The 15,110-nt window shown below is 48.3% G+C and overlaps 1 protein-coding gene across 1 annotated transcript in view; it reads left to right on the top strand.

Annotated features, from left to right (window-relative positions):
• Positions 1–1,058: 1,058 nt before the first annotated feature.
• JAKMIP1 (janus kinase and microtubule interacting protein 1) overlaps positions 1,059–15,110 on the top strand; it is a 1,879,738-nt gene continuing 1,865,686 nt past the window's right edge. Inside the window, 1 exon segment of the mRNA XM_085642441.1 lies at positions 1,059–1,319. The gene's annotated coding sequence lies outside the window, so the exon portion shown is untranslated.

Here is a 15,110-nt window from a genome sequence, read left to right as displayed (position 1 = left end):
TTATTAGGACCAAGCTGCATAACAGTAAACAATAACCAAAACAACATTACATCAATAGCAACTTCCAACATCACTCTCCAACCCTTCACTCCTTTCACCCACTCCACACTCACCTTTTGTACCACTCCATGCCCCTTCCGTTCCTCATCCATTTCACAAACCTCCTAGCATCCTCCCCGATATCATTGGCCATTTCACTTATGCCTCCATTACCCCCACCTCGTTCACTCTCCCCCCCATGGGATGGGTGTGCCCACTGATGACTCCCCCACCCCTCCAAAGTACATCCAACCCCGCAGCCTCTCCTAAACTGGCACGCTTTAGCCAACCCTTAACCCCAGCCCTGCAGAGTGGGTGGGTGGCCTTCGCTAAAACCCTCCCGATGGTGCCGAGCGCAGGAAGAGGAAGTCGCCTTCCTCCCCTGCGCTCTTGTACCCACCCCCTAACTCCACCCCTTGACCCTGCTTGGTCCTACCCCTGCGCGAAAGACCCCGGGGGAAGACTAGTCTGCGACTCTGCTTCCCCCGGGGCCCAGCATTTATCCCATATATCTCCAAAAATGAACCCAGTTACACTGACCAACAAATGTTTTGCGAAAGGTTGCTATCCACAAATGGGGGGCACTTTTTTGGGGGTGCCCCGGGCCTATTTTGGATTCCAATCCGACCCAGCCAACACATTTCAATGCAACACTTTATTTCAAGGTGCAAGTTTCACTATTAGCACACCTTCACCGTCACACTGTGTAATTGACAGTAAGTTAGCATGAGCAGTTTAGGAAGTCGCGAGCTGTTGAGTGGAATGATAGAGTGCACCTCACCTCCTCACCTCCTTTCTGTATGATGAGATAAAAATCTGCGTGCTCACATGCATAAAGGGCTACGCCGCGTCAGGCGACCTCCACCTTTCAAAGCTTCACTGTGCATCTGAATAAATGCTACCACAGCATCCTTCCACGAGCCATCCTCACGCACGCTGCTGCTGTCGCCCACACAGACTCGGAGGGCGTGGCGTAGTCAGTGACTGTCAGGTGCAGCGGCGCCTCCTCTCGTTAGAACTGAGCAGGGAAGGCCGCTAAACCCCGCCCCACCCCGGTGTCTGAGCCCTGCGGCCGCCGTGCACAGAAGCGGAGGGGCGGGGCACGCTTTCATCCCCAGGTGCCCAGTGCGCGCGCCTCTAATGCATGTGCCTGCACATAGAGCGCGCTGCAGCAGCAGCTTCCACGGGAGGAGCCCTACCAAACGGGCGCTTCATTCATAAGCGGCCAGCATCTTTTACAAAATGATTTAGGACATAACCCATCCAGGTGCCCGTTGCTTGTAAGTATTTTTTTCTGCTTTGGTATCCATACAACACCATTTAACTGAATTTGTGCAAACAGTATGGTTTTAATCATGTCATGTTCGGTGGTGCATGTTTGCAAGAGGAGCAACACTTGTATGTCACTTGTGTGGTGTGTGCACTGCGCCGCCTTGTAGCAGCAAGCAGCAGCTGCTGCTGGGCGAGGTTGGCGTGCGGCACGCTGCATCCTGTAGCCGGCTGTCTTTCCTGCCTCTGCTCTGCATCTTTCCGCCGCTTTATAAGGAGCGGTGCATCAGGGTTGCAGATATCTGGGCTGCTGGTGTTTAAATAGATCATGTCGGGGGCTTCCGAGATCAGAAGCTGAGCCCAAGTGTCCCAGCATTCTCGGACATGCAAAGAGACGAGCTGCTGCCGCTTGCCATGTTGCTTCTGTGAGTGACCCTTCGGCAGAGATAAGAGGGACCCACCCTTTTGCACTTAGGTGCATTGCTGCAGAAGCTGCCCTTTTCTGAGCGACGATGCACTTGGATGCTGGCTCAGAACTTGAGACCCCTCCTTTGCCAGGGAGCTTACCCTGATCTCCGGGTGTGCTTCTTGGCACTGACGCACTGAACCCCAACTCTGCAAGTGCCTCAGAAGAGGCAGGGCGTGCAACACTTTGCTGCTGTCTTCAGGAAGCTTCCTTTACAGAAGCATGGAGGGCCACTCCCCCGCGAGACGTAACAATACGGGGTTCAGAGTAAATAAGGTCTATGCTGGTTTGGGTACAGCCAGGGGCAGGTCCCTAAAAGAACCGGACGACCCACGCCCTGCACGCGACTGAAGCAACCAAGAAGCTTCCACAGCCTCGTGGCCCCGTGGGATGTCAGTAATGCTGCACGGCTATGTCTCTTACACCTTTTTTTTTATTTCCTTGTGTTCGTATTTGTCAAAGACGGGTGTTTGCAAAAGGGCCATCTGTCACATGTCACCTCTTTCATAATGCTCTGTCCTGATGGGCTTATATCAAGGGGGCATGTGCTGGACTGCCATATGCTGGCTGGCGCGCCCCTGCCTGGAGTTCACCGTCTGGTACGTTTCCAAAATACACACCGATGAGGAGAGGGCACAACTTATGCTGTTTTACCAAATATTCTGCATTTTGGTATGTTCTATCCCTGTGAAAATCCAGTTCATAGACTGTTCAACGAGCTCCCACGCTCTCCTGGTGCTCGTTGCACAGCCGTGCACGCCAAGAGGAGGCTGATGGGCGGCGCACGGCTGCTGCTCGCTTGGCAATGTTCATTTCTTACTCCTTAGCATCTACAAGGGAACATTATGTTCAGGTGAGGGCGGGGGCGTAAGGCGGGGGGGGAGGGAGGTGAAAATCAAACGTAGGACCTTATGCACTTGAACCAGAATAAGGTCCGAACCATTACATGCTTGCAAAGCTCCTTGGCCTCATTACGCTAAGGGTGGAAGTACACTTTGGGCGGTAATTCCGAGTACCGCCAGGCGTTATATGTTAGTTATGGAGGTCTAGCGTTATTTGGAGGAGCGCGCTCCAGCAGTAAAGTCTGCTTGTGGAGCCTCCAGGCCATCCATTGGGTACTACATATAATGTGCGGAAGGACAAGAGTGAAACTGGCCTTTTCGTGGTCTTCTAGGCGGTGTTGCAAGGGTACTTTGGAAGATCTAATGTTTGTGACAAAGAAATAGTTTAATCCACTGCTCATTATCAAGAATATTTGCAGCCCACTTTAGTGGCCATTAACTGCTCTGTAATAATTTTCCAGTCTTAGCAAAAGACTTAAGGCCTGAAGTTCGGTGTTAACGGGGTACCTGCGATTTAAAGTGTTCTTAAACGTGTAATAAAAGCAGTATAAAAAGTATATGTTCTTAGGTGCCTTTGACCGATAATAGGTGGATTGTAGGGGCTTAACACAGGTGCCTTCATTCACCCCCTGTGGCGCAGGGGGCTCCCTCCGAACCTCAAGAACCCCCATTCATCCTAAGGGCTGTTAATATTGTAGTGTCCATGTTATCTGTGGTCATGTTCCATCTTGGAGTGTTATTGTATCACTAGGGTTCTAGGTTCCATGATGGGTCGAGAGATCCTTAGCAGTTTGAGACTGTCTTGTGTGGTTGTATAAGTTGTCCTCTCTGTTGGTAATAAATCTGCCTGAATCCTGTGTTTACTTCAAATATGTGTGACATATGGAGGTCTCAAGGACCCTTCATCATATTCTATGCGTGTGTGTGTGAAGGTGGGGGTCATGTTGCTTGACCCCACTGGTGGATTGTCATTTGTCACATTATAAGCCATATTATTATGTCATGTCAGATGTTTGGCATACCACTTCCTGCCTTTTTCTGTGTGATGTCATCGGATTGTTCCATAGCGAATATGTAGGGATGTTTTGATGGATGAGCCTATATGTGATCACAGCCTTAAAAAGACAATGCAGTGAATGATGTCACAGTACATTGCAAAACCTCAGCTGACGTCATTGATCAAACCAACGTGGACTAGGCATAATTGGGATAAGAGCAGTTCAGGAGGCGCATATGAACAGATCCCTAGGCCTTCCATGGCATGCCAGGACTCTTTCTGGCTGAGAAGAGACGGAAGGAGTGATCCCGTTTCACTGTAGCGGGGGTTAAACACTCTGATTTCTGGAATAAGTGCTGTTAAAAATCTAGTGCTGGAAATTCTACATTTGGGTTCTGTCCCGCCCCATCTCTTAAAGAGACCCTTAGTTATTAGTATTTCTTTTCAATTTCCATACTTTAAACTGCAGCTGTAATTTCTGACTTTTCTGCGATCATAGAATACTTTTTACATTGAAAATCTCCTGGTACATACCCAAAATTTTTATTTATTTAAATATTTTGCATAGTGATGGTTTGTGAAGGAATCCACTTTGTAGTACAGTATCGGTGGATTTATCATGTATGTGTACATGGCATGAGTAAAGAGTAAAGATTACTCATTTACAGTTTCGTCAAGGGCTTACTCCACCCACAAGTGTAAAATCGCCACTGACCTCTACAGGATACAACTGCAGTATAGGCCTTTCTGTTTACCAAGTTAATCAACAGGTGCATTGCTGCAGGGAGGCCTCCGCTCTGCCCTTCCCTGCAAACATACCGTCCCCTCCCAGGTCGATCTGAATGCAGTCAACACGTGCATGTCTGCTCTTCAATTGTTATCTATCACAAGGCTTATCTATTTGTTCTGTAGATTTTATTTTATTTATACATTTATTTATGAAGCGCAACACTCATCCCAAGGGACATCACGGCGCTAAAAACAAAACTGAGTGTAGGCGCGGAAAGATTCCAGTTAGCAGCTTAGTAACCAGGAAATAAGTGTGTTTTTAGTGTTTTTTCTGAACATTAGGTATTCTTCAGTCAGGCGTAGTTCTGGAGGGAGTTTATTCCAAATGACCCCTGCTAATTTTGAGAACCATCGATCGCCCATCCTAGCTTTGGTCGTACGCTTGACTGATGCCAGTGCCTGATGGCGGGATCTCAGATTACACAGAGGTGCGTGAAGTTTTAATTTTCCATGTAAGATTTGAGGGCCAGTTTTGTATAGCGTTCTATGTGCAAAACACATGAGTTTAAAGTTGGCTCTTTGACGTACAGGTAGCCAGTCTAGTTCTTTCATGCATATAAATTTGGCAGCGGCATTTTGGACTACTTGTAATCTAGTGAAGAGATAGTCGGCCTCGCCCATATACAATGCATTGCCATAGTCCATATTCCTCACAAGAAGTGCCTGTGTCACGGTTTTCCTACAGTTTAAAGGAATCCATGGGAAAAGTCTTCAAAGAAGTTTTAATATGGCAAAACTTTTTCCACATAGTGATCGTACTTGATTCTGCATAGACAAAGCATTATCAAAGATGAAGCCCAAATTCTTGGCGACCTGCATAGGTTCAGGAGCGGTTCCCGGAGTCTGGGCCCACCAACTATTGTCCCAAATTGTCTGAGCTCCTCCGAAAAGGAAAATCTCTGATTTTCCGGCATTGAGTTTTAAGCAATGTCCAGACATCCAATTTGCTATTTCAGTAAGACAATTGATGAGATTATCCTTAGTATCTACTTTTGTCAGCCTGTCAAACAAAGGAGTTATCAATTGTGTATCGTCAGCATAGGAGCATATATCAAAGCCCCATTTCCTGCTGATATCTGCCAAAGAAGAAACATATATATTGAAAAGAGTAGGGCTCAGAGTAGCTCCCTGTGGCACTCCATAGTCAATGCTCTTAGCAGTGGAGGAATAAGGTCCCATTTGAATGATCTGGGTTCGGTTTTTAAGAAAAGACTCAAACCATGCTAAAGCATTTGTGCATAGCCCTTTTTCGTGCAGAATTCGCAATAGTTTGTTATGGGATACGGTATCAAAAGCCGCTGTAAGATCCAAAAGGATCAGTGCTACAGCTTTACCCTGATCGACTAGAGACCTGATGTTATCTGACACAGCTAGATTAATTTGTCATGCAAACCACATAGTAATACCGAGAAGGTGGGCATTTACTTTTCTAATGGTGCCCACCCGTTAGCACATCAGTGGCAGCAACACACAACACAACTACTGTTAGCATAAAATATTTATGCATTTACCTTTCATTGTCTTTCTCTTTTTCCCTGTCTTTCTACTTGTGGTCATCGTGGTTTCTCTGACGTGGATCTTTGCTGTTGAATGTGCGCTTCTTAACCATCTACTGTTGGCGTGCTTACATTGTTCTCAATCACTTACTCATCACTGATTAAAAAAATCTCTGTATAGGAGGACCTGGGTAGGAGGCTGAACTACTGCATAGTGTCATAGTCCTGTCTAACCAGTGACCTAACTAGGTTGTACTTTTTCTCCCTAGAAGACTTGCACCTTTTTTGCACCCATCTCTTTTCTTTTGGAACTATTTTACTGCCATTTACAATGCTAAACTCTTTTCTATGAGTTGATGATTGGCATGCCCCACTAGGTGCCCATGTGGCCAAGGCCTAGACACACTCCAGTGGAAATCCACACAGAGCAGATCCCTGCTATGCAACAAGATACCGAGAGCTTGCTTATTACTCTCATAGCACCACTTCCTCTGAGTGCCTAGGGACTTCTGTTTCTAAGTGCTCTTCATTCATGAGGCTTATCACCTCCTTGTATTTACAGAGTATCATTATCATGCTTGAAGTACAGTCAGTGTAAAGAAGGAATCGATCTCTGCACAGTACTTAAATACAAAAAGGTAAAAAAAAAAGGTTAATCTTTTTTAGTAGATGCTAAGCCGCATGCTTCACGTACCTAAAATTTCCGTGCATTGATGAAGCACCCCTGTGGTTAATATAGGTTTTGTTGTAGAGCATCCCGTTCCACATAGGTGCCCTGAATTATCATTTCACTAATTAATGTCATACACACAAGATCATCTATCAGCAACTCACATTCTTCTTGTGATACTGAGCATGATCACTTCCGGTTTTATAGGAAAAGAGGTTAGTTCAGATACTGACTTATCTTTAGAGGGTTCTACAGCACGACCCAGTCTCCAAAAGGTAGAGTGGCAAGGCGTGGCTTAAGACTGCTGTCAGGATTGTATATTTATATAAGGGTTGACTAGTGTAGGTCCTAAAGTGTCAGATGCGTGCCAGATTTTCAGGATAAATATTGAGTACGTAATTGAGTTCCATTTACATGGTATATGTGGACTTGTCCTCCGCATTCGACTGCGTCTCGCATGCGAAGCTCTGGTCACTGTTGAGCGCAATGGGGGTTGACCCCACTCTTTTGGACTTTCTGAGGGAGCTATACAGTGAAGCCACGGCGAGAGTGAGGTACGGGACAAAAGGAGAACTGACATCACCATTCAGGGTAGAGCGGGGAGTGAGGCAAGGCTGCGTCCTGGCTCCCTTCCTCTTCTCTTTGTACACCAATGGCTTAGAAGAGTCTATGTTGAGAGGGGGGAGAGACCTCCCTAGAGCAAAAGATCGCTTGATCCCCGCACTGCTCTACGCGGACGATGCAGTCATTCTAGCACGTACCCCCATTGAACTGCAGAAATCCTTATCCAAATACGCAGATTTCATGGGTGCCTTGGACCTCCACATTAACGTCAAAAAAACTTTTGTCATGGTAGTCGGTGGACCAAGAAAAGTAACTAAGTCCATCTTTCTGAAAGATCAAAAAATTGAAAAGACCTCACAATATCCATACCTAGGCATTATGATCGACGACGCCCTAAACTGGAAAGCGGCGGTTGAGGCCAGGAGACATCTCTTCAAACGAGCAATCATGGCATTGATGAAATTCTCCAATAAACTCGGGAAAAGACCACCAGTAGAATTGCTACAGATTTATGCTGCGAAATGCCAAGCCATCGCACTATACGGTGCAGGGATCTGGGGACATACACCCACCCGCTCCATACAAAAAGAGGAGAATATCTTCATGAGATTCCTTTTATCAACTCCAAGAGGCACCTCCACCTATGCCTCACACATAGAACTGGGAATCCCATATATCGAAGATTTAATGAAAATCCAACCCCTTTTACTTTGGAGGCGAGTTTGGCTGTCGGAAAAAAATAGCCTGACCAAAAGCATTCTGCACGACTCTATGGAGCTGGACCACGCTCACAAAATACCCTGGCTCTCTTATGTAAGACATTTTTTTTCCGACCTGGGTCTACAAAAATATTACCACACGCCAGAAAATTTGAAAGAAATATCCAAAAAAGAACTGAAATTAGTTGCGTTGAGCCATTTGGAATCCCTTAGACTGACTTCGCTGATTACGAAAAAATCTGTTACTCACGCAATCATGACACAGCAGTCCCCGAAAATCCAGCCATATTTAACTCTGGAGATCACAACCTATGAAAAGATGCTCCTAACAAGGTTCAGAATGAATCTTTTCTTCAGACTAGTGTCATTTCCTGAAAAAAACAACTGGAATACTCAGACGGATCCGTGCCCATGTGATGATCTTTCCCAACAGTCCACCATGCACACAATATTGTTCTGCAAGTTTTTCCATACCCATCGAAAAATCTGGCTAATCCCTTTACTAAAAAAATGGGGCCACAGACAATGCCGTCCAGCTATGCTGGCACTTCAAACTTTGGACTCCGAATGTACTGTTTATCACGTACTGAATTTTTTAAAGTGTATCATGAGGCACAGAAATAATCTGTAAAACTGAGGACTAATTCGAATACCATCTAACTGTCTACATTCCCTCTTTTTTAACTGTATATTCAATTATTCTTTTTAAACAAATTTTACTGTGAATATTTGCATGCTATGATATCTTTTATGGTTTTGCAATGCTAAAAAACCGAATAAAGATTATTATTATTATTATAGAGTTCCATTTAGGTCCATTCCATTGTAAGTGCATGTACTCATATGGCAACGGTCAGGTCTTCATGGACATATGTTCGAATCCTTAGATGTGTGCATGTGAAAATACAAGACAATTTTTGCAAGTTTGAGGAACTGATTGACAGTGTGTAATTTAGAGAGAGACTGTCAATTCTTAGGCGATATCGTGAGCATCACAATTTTATGAAAAGATGCAGCGGTCTAAGAGACGGATTTAGAGTTTAATTGCAATAAATAATACTTCAATTTCTAAAGGAAATGCTTCATTTGGATGAGTCACCAGAATTCCCATTCACCTCGTGGGAGGAGTATGGTGGAGAAGTTCAGCTGGTGGATTTTCCTTTTGGTTTAGGCTCTTTCTTTAGAAAATGTTATTTTGTAAAATAATCTCATCTACTGTGAGTATTGAAAAACGAGCACCGGTATCCACAGCTGTGCATTAATTATGTGTGTTGCCATTTTATGGTGATGCACAGGGTGTGATGTGTGTGTGGGGGGGGACAGGTTGTGCATGGGGTAGTGTGTATGGGGGACTTTGCCTACGAGGTAATTCCTCGGGATTGTCTTAGCTGTGCATCATTGTGTGCTCAACTATAGTTACAGACTTTGTAAATTGCAGGTGAGTGGAATGCAATGAGATTTGATCATAAACTCTTTATGTTTCAGGATGTCGGTAGGAGATGGGGTAGTCAATTTTCTGTGCAGTGTGAGCATGGAGGTTTTTCAGTTTAGTTCACTGCCTGTGCCCTTTCTTTTGGGCTTTGCTGGATAGGATATTCTCTTTGGTGGCTGGGTTTAGATATTGCCTGCAAGGCTGATTCTCAAAAAGAGAGTACTTAAGTTTACTCCGGTTGATGAACCATAGGAAATGTTCTTGCAACTTTATTCAAATACGTCAGCAATTATAGTGATTAAATGATTGCATGAATAACAGGTTCTCTAGATATTTAGAGAAGAAGACATATTTTGACCAAGAGTGCCAAGTGAAGATGCTTGATAACTGTTGGATTTGGCCCTTTTTAGCAGGTTCACCCCTAAACGTTTTGCCTTAGCTCTGACATGGTGTTAGTGGTTTTAGGCCTCTAGGCACTTTAGCACTGTGGTCCAGTGTAAAGTGTGTGTGCTCTGTGTTACCTTGGTGAAGTTGGCCTGCCCTCCCATAGGAATGCATTGGAGATAAGTGTGTCCATGGTAATTCCTGGTATGAGAGGAGGGCAGGGTCGAGTTTAGTGTCTACGAACTCGTGAGGATAAATGCTGCGCAATGGTGTGCGCAGATTTATGGTGACTGGTGGAGAAATGCCACTTTTAGAAATTGGCATTTCTGTGTGCTCTGTGTCTGCCTGCCTGATGTGAATTGCATGTCTGGCTTGTGAGTGACAGGAGCTGAGAGGTGTGGGTGGCTCCAGGAGTGGCAGTGAGTCAGCGCTAGGCTGAATGGGACACCTGGGCTGGGAGTAGTGGAAGGAGTAATCCCCTGACTCTGAATAGGACTGTGCCCAGGCTGTACAATATTGGCTCCACCCCCTGTGGTGTGTCTGATCACTGAGCCCCCACCTGACAAAGGGGAGAGGAGCTGGGCAAAACAAAATGCTCCAAATCCCCCCTAAACCAGTCCTGACTGGTATCCCCAAGGCCTGTGCTGTGACACAAAGGAAATGTTAGTATAAATATAGGGGCTGTGACCCCATGAAAATGTTCTGTACCTGATCCAAAAACTGCGGGGGCTTGCTGCTGCTGGGGCCCAGGAGGAACCGCCATGGGGGCTGCCTCCCTTCTGGAGGGCCCTGTGTGCTGGCCTCCCTGGTCCCAGCTATGCCCCTGGGACTCTGGCAGGACTTGAGCGCTATAATATGATGCCCTGCATTGCCCTTGATCCCTAAGGACTTCTGGCGGCCTGAGCGCCCTGGGAGCGCTTTTCTTTTTATCCCCCAGGACCATGGCTGCATCCTAGCACCCTGTGAGCGCTTTATTCTGAATTATCCCCCCAGCAAAGGGAGCACGAGGGCTCCGCAACGCTGAGCTGCAATTTTCTTGAGGGAATTCCGACGTGGGGATTCCCCCTGCTGAAGGTGAGGAACGCGGGAGCCCACCCCGCGTATGCAATATTTAATTACCGGGAGCCTACCCCGTACTGGCCGCAAAGAGAAGCACCGCCGCGGCCCGAGCCGCTCATAGAATTTCTTCCGGGCCGCTGCCCAGCGTGACCTGGAAGCCTGTGTTCCAGTAGGTGGGGCTTCCGGGAAGGAAGGGAAGCCCCGCAAGTAAAGAGGCCGGCGTGAGTGGTGACGCGGGGCTCCCATGCGTGAGGGAGAGTCCCGCGGTGGCGGCCAAAGAAAAGAGAAGTCCTGGGCCCCAGGAGGGGGCCCGGGTGAAGGAGAGATGTGGCCGAGGCCCGACGTGGCACCTTGTGATGCCGGCCCCACGAGAGAAGTGCAGCCGGATCCCCAGCGAGGCTCTCATGAGAGAGAGAGCCCCGCCTGCTGCCCGGAAGAAGGAGAGCGAGAGAATCCAGCGCCAGTGAGCCCGGTGAGTGAGGGCTGGGCAGGGGACATGGCCTCATTTCCATAACCGCTCCTACGAGGGGGCATGTTTTGTTTTGAGAGCCTGTGTGGCTCCAACGTCTAGGGGCAGTTTCTTTTGGTACGTGAGGGGGCTCCCAGATTGGAGCGCATTGTCGGCGCTCGTGCTCCGGCCCCAGCTGCCCCGCCTGAAAGTGGGCAGCTGCCACGTTTTTGCCCACATCTCGTTTTGCTACCAGTGAGGCCCCGAGGACACAGTTGTGCCAGGGCCGAGTTATTTGATCCCAGCTGTGCCGCACCAGCGCTGGCAGCAGCACCGTTTGGCGTAATTTATTCAGGAGTCCCTGAGAGGGACAGAAGCGGCACAGAGGTGCCACGCCTTTACTTGACTCACAGCTGCCCAGCAAATAGTGGGCAGCTGCAACGTTTAGGCCATTCTTTCTTTGGGGGCCTGTCTTTTGAGTTAGGAGTGTGCTGCACTCCATGGCCCCATATCTTCACAGCTGCGCAGTACTTAGTGCCAGCTGCTACGTTTAGGCCTGCGCAGAGTGCGCACCCTTGACTTCCGCTGCATTGGCAGCGTGCCCTGACTTTGGGACATAGGGCATAAAGAGCCCCCTTTGAGATGGCCAGTTGGCCAGGGGGACTGTTAGGTTAATAGGGCGCCAGGCCCTAATGTGATTTATGTGGTACTAGGAAATGTGATTCATGTAGTATGATTTACGCACCCTGTTTTGATACTTCTAAATGTGGCTTTTATGATTATGAGGTTGTTTTGCATATTATGGTTTATGATAGTGAGATTATGTTCCACTGAGATTATTTCCTAATGTGAGTTATGCTTAGGAGGTTAGGGTCTAACGCGTTTTAGACTAAGGTGATACTGTGCATAATGTGGTTTATGTTACAGGCTGATGCTGAGTACAGTGGTTACCAGTGATTACTGGTTGCACGTTTATGATATGTTTTACTTTTACTTAGTTCACTCTGTGATGGTTCTGACAGTAGTCCAGTGGGCCTTGTCAGGTGTATGTAATCCCTTGTAGATATGACCTAGTGCCAGGTGGCACCGTGTATATTATGTGAGTACTATTCTAATGTGTTATGAGAATACAAAGGCTATTTTTGATATAACCTTGTGTGGAGCTCCTTTTGTGGTGTGCCTGGGATGTTGTTGCTGTGTGCGTGCGCAAATGCTTTACACATGGCTTCCGGGATAAGCCTGACTGCTCGTGCCAAGCTACCAAGGGGGTGAGCAGGGGTTATCTTTGGCGTAAAACTCCCTTGCCCTGACTAGATTGGTGGTCTCTGCCTGGCTTTGGCGCAAGCCTTAGCCAACCAGAGATCCCATTTCTAACATTGGTGGCAGCGGTGGGATAGGACTTGCGTTTGCGCAGTACCACAGCGACAACTGGCTGCACTACAAAATTCTGCATTTTGGATAGTCACATGGAAAGGGATTATTGTGTCTGAATTTTTTTTAAGTGTCATTTCTTTGGAAATGTGTTTCTTGTGCACTATGAGTTGGGTGTCCTGCCAAGGACAGAAACCAGAGAATCTGGAGGAGTGACTGCCCTTGTGCAGACTGCTATTTTTTGGGTTGGCCTGAAGCGGAAGGAGGGACTGCCCTTGAGCCATTGTGCTGGTTCTAGGGTTGGCCTACAGTGGTGACTTAATTGGTATGGAGTAACTAGCTCGGGAGGGTAGATTATCCCCTAAGTGCAGTCTGAGTGTCTGGATTCTCCAGTAAGGGTGGGATCCAGTGGTGGCAGCAAAAGTGAGTCCAGTGCATGAAGTCCCATTCCCAGTTCCCAGAGTATGGTACCTGGTGCTCAGTAAGAGGGGTGCAGGTTGAGATTCAGGGGCAGTAAGGAACTGTCTCACCAGTCTGGGGAGGAGTGTGTGCATGAGTGGGCACTGGATGATTGAGTGTGAGTTCTCTGAAATAAGGAGCTTGCACGGGAGGTGGACCTCTGGCTGTGTGCTAGAGGCCCTGCAGAGGCATTGGGGAGTGATTCCTAAAGGAGTGGCTGAGGTCTCTTCCAGCCCAGAGTGGTGGAAGAGGTTCAGAGTAGCCTAGCTAGGTCCTGGTGTAGTGGGAGGTGTGTATGGACTCACGTCCTGTCTCAGAGGAGAAGGAGTGAATGGGAATGCGTGTCTCCAGGTGCCCGAAACCTCGTCTCAGGACCTGGATAGTTCCAGAGGGGAACACCAGGTTGGGAGCCTAGGCTGTACTGATAGGCCATTTGAGAAGGATATCCTAGTGTCTGGAGAACGTGGAGCGTCTGTAAGCAGAGCTCCAGCAGTTCTGGTGTCTGACAGTACCGCTCCAGTTGGGAGGGTGCAGAGGTCCTGAGTGAGGGGTGAGAGGGGGAAAGAGTCCCCAGTGGGAACCAGTGGGTCAGGGGCCAGCCAGAAGGGCTGAGTCGCCAATCATTGGTCATGGTGACGCCACTTCTGTCCTAGGGGATCTGCACGCAATGTCAGATGGACAGGAGGTCGTTAGATCTGCGCCAGGCAGACAGTCACATGACACATTAGTTATGTGTTACCCTCGGGGGGGGGGGTGGCATGCGTGCTCCCCATGAAGTCCTGGTTCGCCGGGCATCTGACCCAAGGGTAGCATCCCTGGGTTGGGGAGCCAGGAGCAGGTGTTTCCTGACCTGGAAGGCAAGACGGCTGTAATCGGTGTCCTGGCCGGTTTGCCTTCTAGGGGTACCCCTGTGAACACAGGTGGGGCCCATCTTAAGTGAAGAGACCCTGTGTTTCCCAGAAGGGGTGGTGTAGGCCTAGCCAGGATCTTTAGGGTCCCTGGCTGAGTGTGGTAGAACTACCCTGAGAGCAGGTGGGACCCATCTTAAGTGAAGGGACCCTGCTGTACAGTGGGGGAGGGGGGTGCAGAACTCTGGAAGGGGGTGCAGAGGGAGGCAGTCCTTGCCTCTGACTCCGGTGTTTCCAGTGAATGTGGATCCCAGGTGGTAGACCAGTTGATGGAGAGAGGTCCTGAACTGGTGGGAGAGTTGTGTTCTGGTGGGTGCTTCCCTTGGGAGGGTGCGGGGGACATGGCCGCATTTCGTTACCGCTCCTACGAGGGAGCATGTTTTGTTTTGAGAGCCTGTGTGGCTCCAACGTCGAGGAGCAGTTTCTTTTGGTACGTGAGGGGGCTCCCAGATCGGAGCGCATTGTTGGTGCTTGTGCTCCGGCCCCAGCTGCCCCGCCTGACAGTGGGTAGCTGCCACGTTTTTGCCCACATCCCGTTTTGCTACCAGTGAGGCCCCGAGGGCACAGTTGTGCCAGGGCCGAGTTATTTGATCCCAGCTGCGCCGCACCAGCGCGGGCAGCTGCACCGTTTGGCATAATTAATTCAGGAGTACCTGAGAGGGACAGAAGCGACACAGCCTTCGCTTGACTCACAGCGTCCCAGCAAGTAGTGGGCAGCTGCAACGTTTAGGCCATTCTTTCTTTGGGGGCCTGTCTTTTGAGTTGGAAGTGAGATGCACTCCTTGGCCCCATATCTTCACAGCTGCGCAGCACTTAGTGCCAGCTGCTACGTTTAGGCCTGCGCAAAGTGTGCACCCTTGACTTTCGCTGCATTGGCAGCGCGCCCTGACTTTGGGACATAGGGCATAAAGAGCCCCCTTTGAGATGGCCAGTTAGCCAGGGGGACTGTTAGGTTTTTAGGGTGCAAGGCCCTAATGTGAATTATGTGGTGCTAGGAAATGTGATTTATGTTGTATGATTTACGCACCCTGTTTTGATACTTCTAAATGTGGCTTTTATGATTATGAGGTTGTTTTGCATATCATGGTTTATGAGAGTGAGATTATGTTCCACTGAGACAATTTCCTAATGTGAGTTATGTTTAGGAGGTTAGGGTCTAACGCGTTTTAGACTAAGGTGATACTGTGCATAATGTGGT

The sequence above is a fragment of the Triturus cristatus genome, chromosome 2_2 (genome assembly GCF_964204655.1).
Source record: "Triturus cristatus chromosome 2_2, aTriCri1.1, whole genome shotgun sequence".
Taxonomy (NCBI): Eukaryota; Metazoa; Chordata; class Amphibia; order Caudata; family Salamandridae; genus Triturus; species Triturus cristatus.
The sequence above is the reverse complement of the archived record's forward strand: the minus strand, read 5'-3'. Positions and strand labels throughout refer to the sequence as shown.